The following is a 6,211-nucleotide window of genomic DNA, read 5'->3' as shown; positions in this document are numbered from 1 at the left end:
GAAGGGGCCCAGAAGAAGATGCAAAATGGCCCCCAACGGCCTGTAGATCAGGCTTGAAAGGAGAGGTGACACTCTTTTATTAGGCTTCCAGCCACCCATAACCCCTCCTGGGTGACCCACGGCTCAGCAAGGCCTTGACGCAGAGAGGCCCACAGCCCCTACGCCCCCTCGCCACACCAGAGGTGTGGGGGGCTACCGGCCACCACAAAATGATGCCCAGGGAATACAGCACAGTGAGTGATATTAAAACCTTGTGAATCCTGCCCCGCAGAGCCGTGCTGGGCAGAAGGGTGGAGAGAACGCCAGCTGCTTTGGCACCTCAGCGAGCTGGCTTGAGCCAGCTCTTGCTGTGTCTCTCTGCATTTTGGTTAATGTTCTTGTGGGAAACAGAGCTTTTTAGGGGAAAAAAAAAAAGCAAGTGGTGCAGTGACATTGTCTAAATTATGCTCACACTCTTAGAAAAATATGTTATTGCACAGGGCAACGGAAAAGATCCTCCCAGGCCAGGGTTTCCTGCTTGAGGGGCCTTTCTCATCCCCTTGCCCCACACTGCTCTTCCTCCGCCACAGGCAGGGCTCTTTACGTGCTTACGAGGTTGCTGGTCTAGAGGGGGAAAAAAAAGCAAACCGAGACTGATTGCTTTAGAGGAAATGACGAGAAAACTAAGAGGAAACACTAAAAAGTGCAGCTGGCGCTGGTTCCACTGGGGCTCGAACCCAGGACCTTCTGCGTGTAAAGCAGACGTGATAACCACTACACTATGGAACCGCCACGTTAACAGGGCGCCGCGACACTGCTCCTATCGAACTACCAGTCGCGCCCTGCCCATGCCGCGGGGACGGCGCGCGTGGCCACGCCGCATCCGCGCGGACGAGCAGCCGTTGGGCGCGCGGCGAGCTGTTGGTGGGTGAGGGAGAGCGTGTGAAGGAGGGCAGGAGAGCTCTGAGCAGCGACAGCCCCCGGGCTTTTTTTTTTATTTATTTTAAAATCACTGCTTATTTAAACATGTAGTAATTTAAAATCGTCTGGATGCGTTTTCTGCCCCTCAGAGAACGACAGAGGAGCAGTGAAGGGGGTAAATCGCTTTAAAAGCTTCCGCGGTACGGGAAAGCTTTTGCTTCCAGCCTGTCCGCTCCTCACGCCATTGCCTCCAGCCCCGGAAATGGCCGGCAAGCCTTCCCACCCGTCTCGCCGCGCCTTCGGTTTGCTGCGCTGCTCTGTTCTCCCAGCCGAGCGGAGAACAGAGGCCGCCGGGTTGGCGCGGTACAGCTCGGCACCCCGCAGATCGGCCAAAGCATGGGGAAGGCAGGCTGAGCTCCGTGGGAGGTGCAGCAACACCCCCGCGGCTTCGGGGGAACCTGGCTGCGTGGATTTCGCGTCAATCGGTCACGGAAAGGCGCTTCAGTGCTTGCTGCGGGGTGTCTCGGGTGCCTTTTCCGTGGGGGAGGAAGGCGTGGATGATTTCCTCGGTCCAGGACACAGTGTTTAAATTAGCGTGGGGAGAGGGAAGGCAGAGCCTGAAGTTTGCCAGTGTCAGTACTGCCCTTGAGGAATGTTGTCGCGCGATGGACCTGCGGAAGTTATGATTTATCCCCTCAGACACAGGACGAATGAGCGTTTTTAAAATGAGGCGTGAAAGCGACACCGTTTGCTTTCTGGAATCCACCTGGAAAGCCTCGAGGAGTTTTCCTTCAAACAGGGGGGCAGAGCCCTTGAGACCGCAGCTTCCCACCACATAAAACCCACGGTGGGACGGGGCGGCGGGGCGGGGCCGTACCGCTGGCCGAGGGCCCGGGGGTGGGGGGGCTGCCGCCGGTGCGGTGCCGCGTCGCCAGCAGGGGGCTCTCCGCGCTCGCGCTCCCCGCCTCACCCCCCAGCCCAGGCCTCGGAGCGCCGCCTTCCGTAGTGCGCGGCTGGGCCTTATGGGGGGTATGGGCGATGCTGCTTTGCAACTGGATTTTTGCCGGAAAAAAAAAAAAAAAATCTTATTACATGTGGATGTAGCACAAGAAGGCCTAAGCGTTCGTAGGCGTGTCTTCGCTAAAGGGAAGCTGGTGGAGCTGCTCGTACTGTCTGCTCGCCTCCTGCTCCCATCCAGCAATAGCCAAGATGACTTAGGTGGTGGATTCGTGGTGTACCTGCTGCAGAAGATGGCTCTTCGGGAGGGCACAGGGCCGTGCAGCTGTTTCTGTGCAGTTCTGTGCCCCTCTGCAGTAGGTATTCATTCAGGGACTTTTTTTTTTTTTGTCATCTGTTACAGCCTCACAACAATTGCCTTGTTTAATCTATTACATTTTTTTCCTGGAGTTTTGCACTATTCACATTACCTCAGTCCTCACTACACTAAATCCTTACATCCCAAAGGGAGTGGCTTGTAGAAGTACAAATTAAGGCACCTGTATAGTGCTTCCAGGACTGTGGCTAAAAGTTACTAACAGAAACTGGAATAAACAATATAAGTTTGTTAATTTTTAAAAGCATGGGATGCCTGTAAGCAAAACAGCCTATTGTTTGTAGCTAAATATTGTGATTGCCTTAACTCTTAAAATTAATAATATTTTGCTGAAGCAGCAGATGATTTACTGTTACAAGGTAGAAATTTTTGTCCTTTTGTCATTAGAAGCAATTTCATAGGGATAAAAATTAAAACAGAGGTGAAAAAAATTATTTCCATAGATTTTGCTGACCCCCTACCATGTATGTGATGGCTTGACTTAGTAGTTGGCAATTCCCAGTCTTAAAAAAAAAAAACAATAATTTTTTTTTTTAAAAATCCGTTCCTTTTACACACTGATCATTAGTGTGTGAGTCAAATCTGTGTACTGTCCTGATCTGGAGAGCCTGGTTTAACCCAGAGACACATTTTGGGAAGAGACAGTCTGATAGGCTTCAGGCTTCAGGATGTAGATTTTGCACTGTCTATGCACCTTATGGTTCACCAGAGCAACAAAATGCAGATCAAGCTGCCATTAGGCAATTCTTGTGCCCAATTCTTTTTCCTCGTGTTGCTTTACTAAGATTTGGCAAAATCTGAGTGCTGTGCTCTCTACAGGCTCTAAGTGGAGACTGAAGCGAACTTGTGAGGGAGGTAAAAGTTGTGCAAATTAGGTCATTAGTCATTGCTTCCCAGAATGATCTGCATTCAGCTGAAAACTTGGGAAATTTTCCTTTTTTAAAAAAAAAAAAAATTCTTACTTTTCAGAAGGTATCCTGATGTTTTCATAGTGTTCTGGTCTAGTTTCTTGGCCTTCAGAAATTTGGAAGGCCTGCAGCTGCCTTTCTTTCACATTTCTGATTATGTGTTCTTTTTGCTATGATGCTAGTTTTGATGTCTTTTATTCATCATCTCACATTTTCCTGTTCACCCAAATTAACTTACTCCTTCTGATTTGTGAGAACAGATTTCTGTCAACTCGCTGACTGAGACAGTTTTAAATTGTTCTGGACATCTATTTCTCTCTTCATTTCTTCTATTTTTTTTATTCTTTCTGCTGTGACTGGACATCCAGGTCTCCCAGGCAGGGACTTGTCCCTTGGCTAGTACTTAAAAATACTTTGTTAGGTCACATAAAAACACTTCTTTGAGCTTGTCAGGGTAAGTGGAGGGGAACCACGGCCAGGACTCAGAAGAAGCACATTCACTTTGGCTATGATTATCCTCAGTTTTTCTGAAAAATATCAGTGACATCACTTTGTAGTGGGTGTTTCTGAGAAATAGGCCTGAAGCAGAATTTGAATTATGTATGTGGAATGCCTACATGGAGGCTTGCTCAGGCGGTTAATGTTTCCAAAGTATTTGGAAAACAGAATATGTGCTATTACATCAAGAAGGGCTGCTTGTAAAGGGATGTCCCCGTTTCTGCACTAGCAACATAACTGGGTTTTTTCTTGTCATGCTAGACTGCTCAACAACGTATTGTCAGAATTTTCTGGCCTACTTTCTGTTGCAGCTCTTGATGCTGGCTAAAACCCTTTTCAGCATCCTAAGTGTGCATGTGATAAATGACTGCTGAACAAAAAAGCAGTAGTATGTGTGACCTTGTTAGTGGGACTGGTATGTTCTCCTTGCCCTATGTAGAAAGGAGAATGGTCTTGTTTGGTACAGCCTGTGTACTTGGACTTGAACGGGAAAGGTTAATTTGGAAAGCACATTTGTGTTTCCTCAAGTTGCATGTTATTGTGATCCCCATAAGTAACTAGAGAGGTGGCTCAGTCCAGCAAGTCTGACTCTTTATCAAGTTGCTTGGTCACTCAGACCACTGAGGCAGAGGACGAACGACTTCCATAAATAACAAAAGAAAACATGCAATGGAAGCTTTATGTCCTACAGAACCTAACAGTGAAGGGTTTGATCCCTCTCCTGTTGATCTTGGATGAAACGTTTCTGATGGATGTGTTGGCGGTTGGAACAAACCTTATAGCCTCTCATTATGCAGAGATCTTGGTAAATGTCAATATAGATGAATTTCTCAGGTACAGTAAATGTTTTGTAAATAATGTGTATACCCAGAGTGCAGTGGAAAGAAGTTATGATGTATTTTTGCTTGCATGCATTTTGGCAGAACAGCGTGGTCATACATAAATGATTAGCTACTGTAACTCTGATCAGGGAAAGTGCATCCTGCTAGAAAAACAAACATCAAAACTCTTCTGGGTCATGCAGAATTATCACGCCTGGTATGTGTTCCATTTACTGTCTCATCTCACAGGAGAGGAACAGCTTTGAAAGTGGAAGCTTGAGTCTGGGACTCCAGAACCTCAAAAGACTTGCTCAGTCATTCACACAGTGCCTTCTTCTTTGCTGATTTGGCACTTTAAATATCTTCTGCACATTAATAAATTTGTCTGTTCTGTCAGAGTTGTCTGTCTGTCCCAAAAAAATGATTTTATCACTTGGTCCTTCACAGTGGTGGCTGATGCCTTTAGAACTGTCACCACATTGACAGCAAAGAATTCCCTGAAAATACCACATTACAGTGTTATTAGACCTTTAGGGCAGGGGCAAGAAGGTGAAGATCTTGCTTTGTTCGTTGCTGTTCTCAGAAATCTTTTGCTCCCTATCCAGTCCTGATGGGACTCCATCGCATGGAGAGGCTGCAGAGCAAGGGGCACGGTGATCCCCATCTTGGGCCCATCTATGTGGAGCTTCCTCCCACCACAGCAGCTTTATAACCTGTGGTCCTCTTTGGACCCACAGCCCTCTGCAGTGACCCCACAGTAGAGGCTGCTGTGCTCTGTTCCATCACTTTGCACAGCAGCAAGCAGCTCCTCCCTGGATTTCAGAGAGGGGTGGAAGGACAGACTAGGGGTAAAGGTGGTGTATAGGATGAGTGATGCTGAGGGCTGGGCTCAAGACTAATTATAGAACCATACTTCTACTGATAACTAATATTTTTGAGTGGTTTGGTGTTGTGTGTGTGTGCATGTTCAAAACTGCAGTGTCCCCATGCTGTTGATATACTGCCCCATGCCAGAAGCCGCGCATTCCTCCGGGGCTGTTGTGCTCACAACGGGCCGTGACAAATCGCCTTGGGCATGATGGCTCTGCCCTTCCCCGGGCACCTGTGCAGTGACTGTGCTGCCCATGGTCAGCACGGCGAGGAGTTAGGTCAGAGGTGCGTGCCCTGCTGCCAGGGGTCAGGGTTTGATTTCAAAGCATGCAGTGCCACAGCTTCTTGACTGCACAGGGCAGCAGCACTGCAGCATTCTCAGCTTGTCTGGTCCCTTTCCAGTAGTCGAACGAAGAACAAATGAGCCGAAACATGAACCAAGTCAACTGAATTCCAGTCACACGTTTATGGGGAGAATATGTGCATGCACATGAACAAATGAATTGTATGGGTGTTAGTGCAGTGCTTCTGAGCGCAAGATTTGAGTGCTTCAACCTTATCCCATTATCTGGGTGTGACTGAGTGTTTTGGAGAACACCTATATCACTAGTATGCAGATACAATGCCTCCTGGTAAATTCAGTATGTTTTTCCTTAAGAGCTTTCATAACTACGCCAGTCACATCAGATAACCACATACCTGGACAGCTCTTATGTTTTTTTCCAGTGTGCTAGGTCTGCTAAAATGCAAATCATTGCCTCAACACAGCAGAAAGGCCGTTCCTCTTGCAAGAGATCATGTGACTTCAGATGTGAAGCAGATAACTTCAGCCCATCCCTTTCTCTGCCTGAGATTCAGGAGGCATGGTGACAAAACAGCTC

At 47.8% G+C, this 6,211-nt stretch overlaps 1 non-coding gene across 1 annotated transcript; it reads right to left on the bottom strand.

Annotated features, from left to right (window-relative positions):
* Positions 1–695: 695 nt before the first annotated feature.
* TRNAV-UAC (transfer RNA valine (anticodon UAC)) lies at positions 696–768 on the bottom strand. The gene has a single exon. It is a non-coding gene; the product is annotated as a tRNA-Val (tRNA).
* Positions 769–6,211: the final 5,443 nt, after the last annotated feature.

This window comes from Chlamydotis macqueenii, chromosome 1, assembly GCF_036417535.1.
Source record: "Chlamydotis macqueenii isolate bChlMac1 chromosome 1, bChlMac1.mat, whole genome shotgun sequence".
Taxonomy (NCBI): domain Eukaryota; kingdom Metazoa; phylum Chordata; class Aves; order Otidiformes; family Otididae; genus Chlamydotis; species Chlamydotis macqueenii.
Note: the sequence above shows the minus strand (reverse complement) of the source record. Positions and strands in the feature narration are given on the sequence as shown.